Here is a 14,329-nt window from a genome sequence, read left to right as displayed (position 1 = left end):
TAAGTGAGCTGCAGTTTAAGTTAAGAAGTTTTTTGCCAAGGATCTAATCAGCTCCGTACCTTGGTTATAGAATGAAGGAGGTCTTGTATCTCTTTCTCAGGACTCGATCTCCCAGTTACGCGCAAGGGTGACTGGAAACACTGGAGCTGGATTTCTCGGCAGGAGAAAAGACAGCGTCTCTCTCAGTGCATCAATGGGAGGGTCGGCTTCCTTCAGCACTCGCATCAGCTGGGCTTCGGGCAAGTAGATAGCCGTTCTGCTCCAAACCACCGTGTGTTTGCTTAAGGCAAACGTTGGTATATTTATACCTGGAAGGTGCCGAGTTTGATGTAAGTTTGGACATAAGACGTCATTAAGAACTTACAGTTCTTTCTGGACTCCAGGAGTTCTTGTTCAAATCAAAACAAAAGCAGGGGGAATTCCCGGGCTGCTGGAGGCCTAATTTGTTTAAAGAACGCGTTGTACTTTCTAGGAGTCTATGGGAGTAGCCTTGCCGTATTTGGACTGCATTGGCTATGACTAAATATGGATATGATTCTTATGCCTTTATAAGGATATGTTTTGTTATAACCACATAAGGGCATGAATTGGGAATATTTAACTAGGGTCCTAGATACATTTACAACAGTATGGGTCCTTTGTCAGGTCGTGAGCGCTCTATTGAGGCAAAGCATTTTGAGTTGGCTTTTGAATATTTTAAAGGAAGGGTTAGTCCTTATGTGTACTGGAATGGCATTCCAGATTTTCTGTGCATTTCCAGAGAAAGAGCGAGATAAGGTTTTTTGTTTTCGGGTTTTTGGGTTTTAAGGAGAAGAGTGTTGGTGCTCCTGAGATTTCTTGTCTGCCCTGCTTTCTTGAGTTTGGCGGCTAGATAGGCGGGTTTGCCATTGTGCACAGATTTGTGAGTGAGACAAGCAGTTCTGAAGTTGGCGCGCATTTCTATGGGAAGCCAATTTAGCTCGTTGAGAGCGGGGGAGATATGTTCAAATTTCTTTACTCCGGTCACCATTCTAGCTGCTGCATTTAGGGTTGATCTGAGAGGTGCAAGGTGAGATTTTGCCGTACCTGCGAGGGTGGCGTTCCCGTAGTCCAATCTGGATAGCACGAGGGTTTGAGTGGCTTGCTTGAGGTCTTCTGAAGGGATGAAGGGTTTTATTTTGTTCAGTAGTCTTAAGTTGAAGAAAGCACATCTTGCGGTGTTCTTTATGTGTTTGACCATGTCAAGGTTAGGGTCTCGGATGATTCCCAGCAATTTCACAGTCTGCTGGATGAGGGTGCAGTTGAGAGCTTCAATAGGCTTCATCCATTCCATGATTTGAAGGGACTTCTCTTTGTTGGCTATCAGGAGGATTTCCGTTTTGTCTTGGTTGAGTTTCAGATGGTTTTGGGACAGCCATTTTTGGTATCATTAAGTCTTTGTATGTCTGCTGTGGTTGAGGTTTCAAGGTAGATCTGGGTGTCATCTGCATAGCGGTGGAAGGGTATGTTTGTTTTTTTGAGGATGGTGGAGAGTGGCTTTATGTAAATGTTGAACAGTGCGGTGAAGAGAACTGATCCTTGTGGAACGCCTATGTTTATGGGGTGTAGGTCAGACATGAAGCTTCTGATTTTTATTCTTTGTGAGTGGTTTTTCAGGAAGGAGGTGAACCATTGTAGGACAACCCCTTCTGCTCCTACCCATTCTCGGAGTACGTTGATAAGTAGTTTGTGGTCGACCGTGTCGAAGGCCGCCGAAAGATCCAGGAGTATAAGTAGGCAGCTGCGGTCATTGTTAAGTGATTTGTGAACATCATCTATGACATTTAGGATAGCTGTCTCTGTGCTGCATCCTTTTCTAAAGCCCAATTGGTTAAGGTCGAGGAGGTCGTTCTTGTACATGTGAAGGGTGCGTTGACGGAGAGCACATTTTTCTAGTATTTTTGCTAAGAATGGGAGATTGGAGTTGTTGAGATCGTTTGGGCCAGCGCCTGCTTTTTTCAGTAAGGGTGCTTCTTGTCCGATTTTGAGGCAGTCCAGCATGATTCTAGTTTTCAGGGAGCTTTTTATAATCTTTGACCAGAGTGGGGATAGGGAGAGTTTGAGTCTTTTAGGCAGTTGGGCAGGGAGGGGCTCTTCAACATGTGGAGAGGGTTTAGATCCAGAGGTTATTTCAATAATTTCATCTTCAGTGATAGGTTCGAAGGTTTTCAAATTGTTTGTGGATTGACTGAGTGGGTTCCTGTCTTCTCTATCAAGTGGCGGACCATCACTGGGGGGTTGGCGGTGATTCTCCATTGAGAGCTTGATCTATAATCTTTTTTCATCAAAGAAATTGGCAAATTTGTCACATTGGTCTTTGGAGACCGGAATTGCAGATGGAGGTGGTTTGGATGTTTGCTGCCTAATGATATTGTAGAGTTCTTTGGAGCGATTTTTAGCGTTGTTTAGAGCACCGCAGACAAAGGTTGATTTTTCATTTTTGATGTGCTTTTTATAATTGTTCCCTTTCTTTTTGAGTTGCTCAAGATAGGTTGTCGAGGGGTTACGCCAAAGTCTTTCTACGGCCCTAAGTTTTCTTCTTACCGAGTTTAGTTCCTTGTTGAACCACGATCTAGATGGGATGTTCGAGATTTTGTTTTTTTGTTTCAAGGGAGCTCTTTGGTCCAACATGGCGGTCATAGACACATTGTACTGTGAGGTGAGTTCTGTTGTGGACCTGTCGCATGCAAAGGATGGGATTGTGCCTAACCTTTCTTCTAGTTCATCAAGGGGGATCTCGCTCAGGTTTCTTGTCCAGTGAAAGTGTTCATTAGTGTCGGGTCATCGTTGAGTCTTTGGAAAATAAGGATATTGTTGTCTGACCAGTCAACAGGGAGGGTACTGTCAATGGTGATTGAGTCGTCTTGAGCTTGAAGAAATCTGAACTCCTTCTCAGGGGTCTCACTGATACTTAGTCCATTAAAACCAATAATAAAGAATGTGGGCATGAAGCTGAAATATAAAAAAACATTTTTATTAACCTTGAATGAGGTGAGACTACGTCACACAGAAGCCTTAGCAACTGAATGAGGAAGTCTGCTAGAATGGTCTTACTTCACGTCTTATATACTCTTTATCCTCCCCAGGCATGTAAGGGAGTTGTACCAAATACATTCCTAAACAAATGGAAAATCTGGAGGGTCAGCAGGTGAGTAGCCTTTGAGGTTTTAGCAGGACATGGGCAAAACATTATAATTACATAGTTCACAAAGGTTAATCTGATTTAGATGGCACTGCAGGGCATGGCATGATTAGATGTACAGTATCCCAACCCAAAAGTTAATCATTAAGAATGTCCTAAATTCAATCTCCAAAAGCCGGACAAACCTATAATGGAAAGCATAACCCATGTAATGAAGAAACATAAAAAAAGAAACAGTAACAGATGATTTACAAGATAAGGCATATGCAAGGAAACTAAAAGTTAACGATGTCCTGAACATTGATTGGCAATCTCAGACAAAGATCGATCAGGGAAATTGGCTTTGCGAGGTCAGGTGAAGAGGTCAGTTTCTTACAGTTCTTTCCAGAGTCAGAAAGAAACCTAGTTAATGTATACATGGACTAAAAAGGCCAGGCCACATTGTTCGCCAGGCTACCTTCACAGGCCTACGTGAGGGCAACACAAAATGGTGGCACAATATAAAATGGAGTCAGTCTCGAGAATTACAGAACCTCACACTATGATGGCATCTAAGATCGAGCCTTTGTTGTGTGTTTGTTCAGTGCAGTGTTCGGTCAGATTGTTATTGTGAAGGAGATCATTTAAAGTTTGAATCAGCGGGTTGTTTACCTCATTCCAGTGAAGTTTTAGGTCTCCTAGTATTAGGGTATTCGCTTCTGCGAGTGAGCAGTGTGTTATTAGGTCAGCAAGATGTTTTCCAAATGCAAGAGTGTTGCCTGGTGGGTGGTAGAGGAGGTGGCAGTGAAGCGTTTTGTTTTCTGCTGTCTTGATGGTGGTGGTTAGGTATTTTAATGAGTCGTATTAGAAGGAGTCTGTTTCTGTTATAGAGATGTTGCTTTTATGTATGACTGCGGTCCCTCCTCCTTGCTGGTTCTTTCTTTTGTTAATGATTGAGAACCCTGGGGGTAAAGCAAATCGAAGATGTGCAGAGAGGATTCGTTCAACCAGGTTTCTGTGATAAACGTAATGTCAATGTTGTGGGTAGGGATTTCTGCCAGTTCTGTTGCGTGTTTGTTTGCAGATCTGCAGTTAGTGAGCATGCATTAGGTCGTCCTCTTGTTGTTGAGTTTCTCATTAGGGGAAGCCATGGGAATATTGGTGAGATGAGCTGGGGGCTCAATATTCGTGTGGTGGTATGGTCTCTACCGACTCCAGTGATTACTTGGATCACGCAGCGGGGGGCGATAGTATGAGTTGCTTTGTAGGATTCTGTGAGATCTCTTGCCTCTATTGTAGTATGTTTATCTAGGGACCTGTATCGATACTCCTATTTCTGACCCTTGTCCGGTTATTATTCACTAATGTCCATACAACGGCACAGAGACCCGTTCTCAGATTAAGTCATAGCGCATGCTGTCATATTGAGCAAGCACTATTCCTCCAGCCCCCTAGAAAGCACACCGAGTTCTCTAAACAAACCAAGCCTCCAGCAAACCTGGGAAATCCCCGCTGCTATTGTTTTGATTTCGTTCGAGAACTCCTGTAAAGAATGTAAGAACGACCAGTTCTTAATTGACGTCTTATGTCCATCCTTACGTCAAACCCGGCACCTCTCAGGTATAAATATACCGACACTGCCCTAAGTAAAGACACGGTGGTGATGAGCTTGGAGCAGCGACTACTTGCCGGAGAGCCCAGCTGATGCGAGAAGCCCACGGGCGCTGCCCCTCCCTCTTTGACGCGCTGAGGAAAGACGCTGTCTTTTCTCTTGCCGAGAAATCCAGCCTCCAGCGTTTCCAGCCCACCTTCGCGGGTGACTGGGATATCGAGTCCTGAGACAGAGATACCAGCCCTCCTACCTTCTAAATCCCAGGTACTGAACTGACTAACCCCTTACAGAGAATTCTTGAGTCAGATTCTTGGCAAAACAAACTTAACTTAAACTGCTACTTACTTACTCCCTCCCACGTATTAGGCTTAGGTCAGGTACACCGGGGTAGGCGTAGTTAGAAGCACCAGTTGAGTATGATTAGTCAATGTATATATGTATGTATATCTTTTATCCATTTTAAAGTATCATATGGCTAAGAAACCATATCAATGCTTTTACAGTATTATTTTATAATCCTGCTTTTACTGTATGCACTTTACTTAACCTTAAGTATTGCAACTGTAGCGATTCATTTTTCTTGTATGAGAAAAATAGACTGATCAATAAATAACACCTTTTATTGAACACGCCTATCTCTTCTTTCTCTACAATCTGGTGAAACTAAGTATGCACGTATTGACTAAGTAAAATAGTTGTCTTTTGTTTTCACACGACTCTAGAGATATACTCTTGATTAGGGAGAGCAAAGTTGTCATGTTCTATGGTTGTCAGAAACTAAATCCCTTCTTGTCTATCCAGGGAGGTTAAACTCCTCCTCGCCTATTCGAGAAAGTTTCTAGTGAACTCTGAGCTAGCTGGCACACAAAACTTAAGTCTAATATCGACAGTAGAAGACCTAGTTAACCTCTGTCCTACGTCTATACTATTGAAGATATTATTCCAATGCGCAGAGCCTATTGGGATAATAGTAACTACACTACATGGCGCCCAACGGTTTGGTAAGGCGATAAATCTAACGCAAGACATTAGAGTAACTCAGTCGTGCTTTTTACACAGACCCTTTCTCCCATAAATACTCCAAAGACGTCTGGAGTGGGTCAAAGGTTAAAATCCGCCAAACTTAGTAGGAGGAGACTCCTATGTACGGTTTTTGGTTTATTCAACGTTGAAGGATACAGTGTTCCAAAAATATTGTGCACCTAATCTTTGTTTCCGTGGAAACCTGATCTGCAACAAAAAAATCTTCTTGTCAGTAAAATGTCAGACAATGAAGAATAAAGGGAGACAGCTAGAATAGCAGCTCAACTCCTAGCGGATGACACAAGTCTCCTACAGTAAGACCCGGATGCAATACTCATCCCGGTCAGCATAAGAAAAACTATAACCTTAAAACTTATAGAGAATGGACTGACATCGAGAGGTGGTACAGTCATATTTGTAATTGAGGCACACGAATATCGGCAGACAGAGGTATTCTATTCATGGATAAACTTTCCAGCAGCAAACGCTGTAACAAAGGAGTTCCACTATTACAAAATAGAGGAACCACCGGATGAGTATACCCCTTTCGAGGAGGTGGAAATCCCATTAAAATACCAAGAGCACCTACTCTGGTTTAAAGGCGCCCTAAAACATAATGATCACATCACCAGGCTCGGTCCACTAGGTAGACCAGGAGCAACGTGGCCGGTACTAGCCAGCTACACACCACATCCAGACATTGAAAAAATGTAAATACCAGAACTTTTAGTACAGCTAAAACAACTGATTAAAATACATAGACAATTAGTCCAATATGTAATGCGGACTTCAATAGTAAAACCAGCTATTAAAATTCCACAGCTGACCCCTCATCAGGGGAACACAAATATAATAACACCACAGAATATACAGTCCTGTCTAGGCAAAGTACCCATCAAATGGGAACAAATTCCATTCTGGTTAGCACAGAAAATCACTGAAATAGAGGCAGTATTTCCGGATACTACCCCTACTGAGAAACACAGAATTCTGACTATCTGTCTTCCAATGGGGATCACACCACATGTGGAGGACTGTGACACTTGGGGTACAGTCTTTGCTTCCATTTACACAAAAACACATGGTGTCCCGTCCATGGCGGTAATACCAGAGGTGCTAAAACAGATTCAAAATGAATACGGTCCAGAACCTGCTTTAACTCTGGGTATGAAACTACTGAAAGACTTCAAGCAGGTCTCGGCAATATTACTAGCCGACATAAAGGGGGAAGCAGCAACTGTGGCGATCCGCCAAAGACTGAAAGAAACAGATATAGCAGAACAACCATTTGAACTTGCCAGAATCATAGAAAAATCCTATGAAGAACTAGGAAGAGATAGGTTGGGTGGAAAACCAGTGAAACCCCAACTAACTGAAAATCCTAAAAAGATATTTATTAAAAATAATCTAAACACTCCAAAAAAGAGCTGGGATGGAAATAAACAATCCACTCCCAAAGAAAAAAGATTCCAGTCCAGAGGAAGGTCCCCTCGGCGGAGAGAAAGATCTCCGGACCAAGGACACAAGTCTCCCCAGAGGGAGCCCTCTGAGAAAAAATACAACCTTAGAAATAGAGATAATTTGAAGAAACCTGATAGATATCAATATATTGATACACGTCCATCTCGATCTTTTCAGACTTCCTCGCAGAAATCGGAAAGAAGAGGACGGTCAGAACACAGGGAAGAGCACGTCAAGTCCAAAGACAAGGAACCTGCTCATCAAAATAAAAAGTTCCAATTTCCAAAGAAGAAGGTAGCCAGTATTAAAGTAATCAAACATGCCGAGGATACTGAGGACACAGCTGAAAAACGGAGAGTGGGCTCAGACAATGCTACACAGCGCAGCAGAAGTGAGCATAGCTCGCAAGATCCTGATGAATCATCTGGAGACAGTGGACACGAATGAATACATTCAGGTGGAAACTGCAGATACCAGAGTTAGCAAACCTCATAAAATATATGAAATAACATTACGTATAGAGGGAGATAAGACTAGGAAAATAAGGGGTCTATTTTGGGATAACCTCTCCAAAGACTATGACATCCTTTTAGCTGAAAAAGACTGGCCACCAGAGTTTGTCAGGGAGTGCCCTCATGGCGAAGAAATGATTATGCCTGCCTTCTCAAATCACGTTCCAATACATAGAAAATATACACTCGCAAGAAAGTGGGCAGTAGCCCAAGCTCCTGCATTATATAAAAACCACGTAGGATGGGATGAGGACTCACCTCCTCACAGAATCCAGTTAAAATCTCAACCAACTGCACAAAGGCAGTAACCAATTAAGCAAGAAGCTAAAAAACAGGTCAGGGAGATCTTAGATAAACTTGAATACCAGGGGGTGATTGAAACTTGCACCTCACAAATGAACAATCCTTTGTTTCCTGTCTCCAAGCCAGACAATTCATATCGTCTAGTTTTGGACTACAGACACCTAAGCTCATGTTGCAAAACTTTTGCAGTACAAAACTCACACAGTGCAGCACTAATGAATAGCATAGTGCGCAAAAAATACAAAACAACATTAGACATCTCTAATGGATTCTTTTGTCAAAATATAGCACCAGAAAGCAGATATTTGACCGCTTTCTCAATAAATGGCTCACAGCAAATTTCTGTCGTTTGCCACAGGGGTTCAAGAACAGCCCAGGATTATTCTCAGCGAGAGTAGCAGAGTTACTACAAATATATGATGATGAGGCATTATCTTATGTCGATGACATCTATCTAACAGATGATGACTTGGATACTCACTTGAAAAGAGTGAACACCATAATACTTGGGTTCGCAGCAGAGGGTTACAAATTCAACTTCAAAAAGTCAAGAATTGCCCATCTAACTGTCCTGTTTGTAGCATATGAATTATCAAGTGAAGGCAAAAGCCTGGCTGACAATTTCTTAGAGAAATGCGCTGTAATCCAAGCACCAAGAGCGCTGAAAAACTTACAATCAATTATAGGTTTCCTGAATTTCGGAAGAACTTACATTCTAAATTATGCAGAGAGAGTTAAACCTCTCTATGACCTAATAAGACCAGATTTTAAAACAATCAATTGGACTCAAAAACACGCAGAAATTTTGAGATCTTTACAAACAGACATGCTAGTTAAAACAAAACTGCAAACACACGATAACACACGCAACCTTGTGATTCGAGTCATCCCAGGAAGATGCGGATTCACATACCTAACCTCTAATGAGGGAGAAACAGTACCAATAGCATACAAATCACATCTGTACACAAAAGCTGAAATGAAATTTAGCCAAACGGAACAAATTTCTAACCGCGGTACAGACTGCTGTAGCGAAAGAAAGAGCCCTAGCACAAGGTAAACGAATAATCATCGTAACACCAATACCAGCCCTGGAGGCGGTAACAAAGGCAAGCATTCCGAATGCTAAAGCACTACATCCGAGATGGATTCAGTGGGCTAATTCTCTTGCAGCAACAGACGTGGTATTCGAATTTGATCCTAATTTAAAAACACAAGAATTTCCCCAATATGAATTTGAATGTACTCTGCCGACCGAAATCCTGCCTCTAGAACATTATTTCTGTATAATATATACGGACGGATCAGCACAACCCGCAGTTGGGGGTAAACAAGCTTATAGTGCTGCGTGCGCGATTGTTAAAGGCCGCTGGCACGAAGGAAAATTTAAACCACTGGTCACTAAAACACAATCTCTAGGAGACTTTACAGCTCTGCGATCTGAACTGCTAGAATTTACGATGGTGCTTGGAAGTACGGAACGCGAATTCCCCACACTCATAGTGTGCGATTCATATTATTGCGTTCAGTCTTACAATGAATACTTGCAGATCTGGGTTCAGAACGCTTTTAAAGATGCAAAAGGTGGCACAATCAAGCATAAAACGCTTTGGGAACAAGTAGTTCTTTTACAAAAGGAACTACAAAAGACTCACGTGATATATACACTGAGTCATCAACGTGATGGCGTTCACGTTGCAGGGAATTCATTGGCTGATGAGGCAGCAAAGTCAGCTGTACTAACGGCTTCCGTAGCTGCCATCATCCGGTCAAAAACAAAAATAGACAGCGAAATATTGCAGGCTGTCAGCGCTACAGAAAAAAATGCAATAAAAACACTCCCGAAAGGCTTTCCAGTAAAGTACTCATACATAACTGATGCGAATAACGTTCCATTTGCTCGAATCCCTGAAGTGGGGGATAGGGCAATTCCAAACATGGAATATAGGTTAGGACTCATTATAGCGGCACACGAAGGGCTTGCTTCTGTACATGCTGGCGTTTCAGCCACAGTATCGTTATTAAAACAAAGATACTGGTGGCCACAAAAGAGAACACAAACTAGGAACTATGTTCTAGAATGTGAAATATGTCAAAGAATGAAGGTATCAACAGTGAAACGACCAGCACAGACGTCCCTTCTAATCTCAGATAAACCATTAGCCTGTGTTTACCTGGACCACTACGGTCCCTTACAAAGGGACGGTAACTATAAATATATCATGGTCGCAGTGGATTCATGCACGAGATTCATTTGGATGTGGCCCCAGCGCTCGGCTGATGCCAGAACTGTTATAAAAGATTTGCGAGTCTTTATCGGCACATACGCAATTGGCATGCTACATTCTGACTAGGGTCCTGCGTTTAGCTCTCGAGCTTAGAAAGAGGCCATGAACAGCATGGGCATTGCACTGCGGTACTCTTGTCCCTTTCATCCTGAGGGAAATGGAATTGTGGAAAGAAAAAACCGTGACATAAAGCAATCTATAACGGCAAAGTTATTAGGTTCGAGAGCTGGGTGGGTCAAACATTTAATAAGTGTCCAACGTAGTCTTAATAATCTGCCAAGAAATTCTCTGAGAGGTCTCAGTCCGTACGAACTATTGTTTGGGACTAGAATGTTAATCCAGGACCTCGATAGTCAAACTTCAGTGGTTAAAGAAAAATGCTTTGATATCAAAGATCGTTTGGCTATTTTACAGGACTTAAATGAAAAAAGAAAAGACCTGAGCAAAATAAAGTTGAAGCAACAGCCAACAGCCACTGAAGAGAAACCACCTGTCCCAGCAAGGCCTGTCTGGATTCCAAAAATCGGGGATCTGGTCAGAGAGAAGATCGCGGTAAAGAAGGAATTTGGGCCTTCTTACAGAAAAGCAGTACCTGTCTTGTCTGCCAATGGGACAAGATCAGTGGTATTACCGCCCCTTGCTGGTAAAAAGGAGAACCGAGTTGTATCCATCGACCTGGTTAAACCACAATCATGTGGCCGATAATAAGTAGTAGGCCAAGTGGACTCCCAAGAAGTAGTAGAACACCAAAGTTTGCTACAAATACAGAGGTTCAAACTGAGAGACTAATCACAATTGATAAACCTACAGTGAATGAACAAGGACTATGCAACAAAGCCATGGAACTTAAACCTCTTGAAACCCAAATCAAAATCTTACATAAAGAAACACCAGTCTACAATGATGTAACAGCAGACTATGCTAATGCAACAAAGAAAATTCCAAAAACAAAAAGAAATCCAGAAGCAATTGAAACAATTGACAGAACTGCAACAGGCTACTTCATCAACTTCGATGATTTTTCTGAGGATCCGAGTGAACCTGAGGAACAACCAACATCAAAGACTTTTAAAGATAAAGCAAAAGAACTCTTTCATCAACTACAAGAAACCTATTTGATTTCTCCATGGATTGAATTTTGGGTGGCACTAGGTGTATTTGTCCTCATACTTTGGCTCATCCTGGTACTATACTTGGGACATTTCATTGAGAGAAAATACGTTACAATGGACACAGCAAGTCAGAATATCAACTTGGTCCTGAAACCACACAAGTCTTCACACATCGAGAAAAGAGAACTTTCTTCAGTAAACTTCACAGCCAATCCTATATCCGGTGGGGTAGCATGGGACAAAACTGATTACGAAATATATGGTCCGGTCGAGCTCCTGAAGTATCCTCATCAATTCATGATTTCATTGAGTGACTTTGTAAAACCGAGCACATTCGCTGATGATTGAGACTTTGACAGTATACATGATATGATGTCAGATATAGTGATGTCAGCTAAATTTACAGGACATGATTATTTACAAGGTTCATCTAATTATGACCAGATGTATTGTTATAACCACTATGGTAACCATTATCTCCATAAATCAGCTCAACCTAGAAATGTTTAAAAATATAACCAATGGGAACATTGTGCAACTCCACCAAAAGGAAGTTCAAAAACATTTTATGAAAAATGTTCATACTTGTCAGGGTTTAACACAAGTGATGCAGAAACGTTTTATTTTAAACTGTTAAATAAGACAGGAATGAAAAACATGCTTACAAACACAAAATTAATCTATTCAGAGACATTTTTTGAAAAAATGAAAACATTTGGTTTTGATTTCTGGAACAATAATATTGAAACAAAAACGATCTGGGGTACAAAAGATTGGCAAGTGCAAGGTATAGAATCACTATTTAGAGCCTGCATGATCCCAGAACAAATTATATTTTTGAATGATACAATTCAACAGACAACCTGTCTTGGCCTAGCCAAAATTAAAGACTTAAACAAACCGTCTATTCCGAAACCAACACCCGACAGTAATAGCACTACAGATGTTGAGATAGACGTATCCCATATTTTGAACCAAAACAGAACACATCCTGATTGGAAAAAATGGTTGATCTGGCCCACAGACACAAATAACTGTCAAGATAGATTCCTGCACAAAACACAGGGGTTCACATTGACCAGGCCAGACACTAGATACTCCCAGAGGCAACATCCAGGGATTGTAACTACATACAGTGTGGGGAAACTCTGCCTCGAATGGCTACGAACATCCACACTGGCAGAAATTAAGCAACACTTAACTTTACTTAAAGAAGGTGCTGACTTGCGTGATTTCATTATGGGACCACGCAAACAGCGTCAAAAACGTTTCATAGCGGCCTCTATATATGCAGCTTACAACGAAGCTTGGAAAATAGCTCAAATTGAGACAGCAGAAAAAATAAGGGAAATTGACCGTGTTCATTTGGAAAAATCGCTTTCTGTTGTGGACAATGGGTTAATGACTCTGTCTTCCAGAATATATTCACTGGACAGTATTGTATCATCTGCAATCGATATAATAGAGCAAGACTTACTGATGTTACAACACGGTCAGTCACAACTGCGTTCTATTGTACAGCTTGGCTGGACGTTACAAAATCTGCGATCAGGCTACGTGCCTTGGCGTCTAATCAACACGACGTCACTATTCACTATCTTTAACCTTACTGATACACAAATCAGCTTGGCACAAAAGGGTGCAGAGTATACAATTCTGAGCATTGAAAAACTTGAGAGATTACCATTGACAATGTCAGAACGACCTGTCATTGAATGGATAATACATGGGATTATAACTATTCCGATAACAACTTTCCAGTTTCGATACTGCCAAAAATATGTACAGGCAGGCCAGTATGAAAGGTTGGGTAAAGGATACATTAAGTCAACATGGAACTTACCTTATACACACACATGTAATAGTGAAAAAGGACAGAGTGTATTTCTTAGTGGTAACAATTGTGAAAAATCACTAAGTGGTATACTTCTGTGTCAGGGGATAAGTTTACATGGGGCCTGTGAGGGGACTTCAAATAACCTTTCATGTCACCAGCTCGGCACACCTGCAACAAAAATAGAACCATTCTTTAGAAGACTTTCTAACGGGAGTTACATTCTAATTGTAGATCACAGATGTTGTGGCTTACTGCCAGGAAAACCTTATCTAGTAAGCGTGACTTCCATGGTCATTTGCTGTGAGCGAGTATTGTTTCCGAATGACACTCCAGACAGGGAGGGAAAAATTTGGCCCAGTTTGAAAATCTCTTCTATTCGAATTGATACTTTAAGCAGAATGAAGACTGTGCTCCTACAGACGCCAGGTCGCTTGACGTCATCAAAAGAAACGTATGATCTCCAAGTTGCAAGGACAACAGGAGAGATACATGCATTGTTATCAACAAATTTCCCCCTACACTTCGCAGAAATGCTGAACAAAATCTTAAACATTTCTGATACAAGTGGTGTCGCAAGTGTATTTAAGACCGTTTTTTCGGGACTGTTAACCCCATTCAAAGCAGTCCTGGGTATTTTTCCAAACTTCGTCCATTCCATCTTTGGCGGACTTCCTCTCCTGTTGGGACTCGTAGCAGGCATCCTATTTTTGCTACTCTTGCTTCGTTATGGCAAGCCATGTCACAGACAAGACTCCAGCAACAATGGAAGAGACGATCCTAGCTATACGCTACCGGGACCGCATAACTAAAGTCCTTGGATTAGCCCGGCTAAGAGATCTAAATATGACCTGGTTTCTTTCGTTCAGACCCATATGGCAGAATTGTGTCTTACCTGTATTGAGATGCATGCTATGCGGCGAAGAATGCGTGTTGGACACCTGTCTTACACTACAATCAGAAGTACCATTGGATGCAGATACTTTGTTGGGTCCAGTAAAGGCTCATGCATTGTGCTGTCCCCAGCGGTTACCTATCCTGATGA

The sequence above is a fragment of the Lissotriton helveticus genome, chromosome 3_2 (genome assembly GCF_964261635.1).
Source record: "Lissotriton helveticus chromosome 3_2, aLisHel1.1, whole genome shotgun sequence".
NCBI classification, from domain to species: Eukaryota; Metazoa; Chordata; class Amphibia; order Caudata; family Salamandridae; genus Lissotriton; species Lissotriton helveticus.
This window is presented reverse-complemented; position numbering follows the sequence as displayed.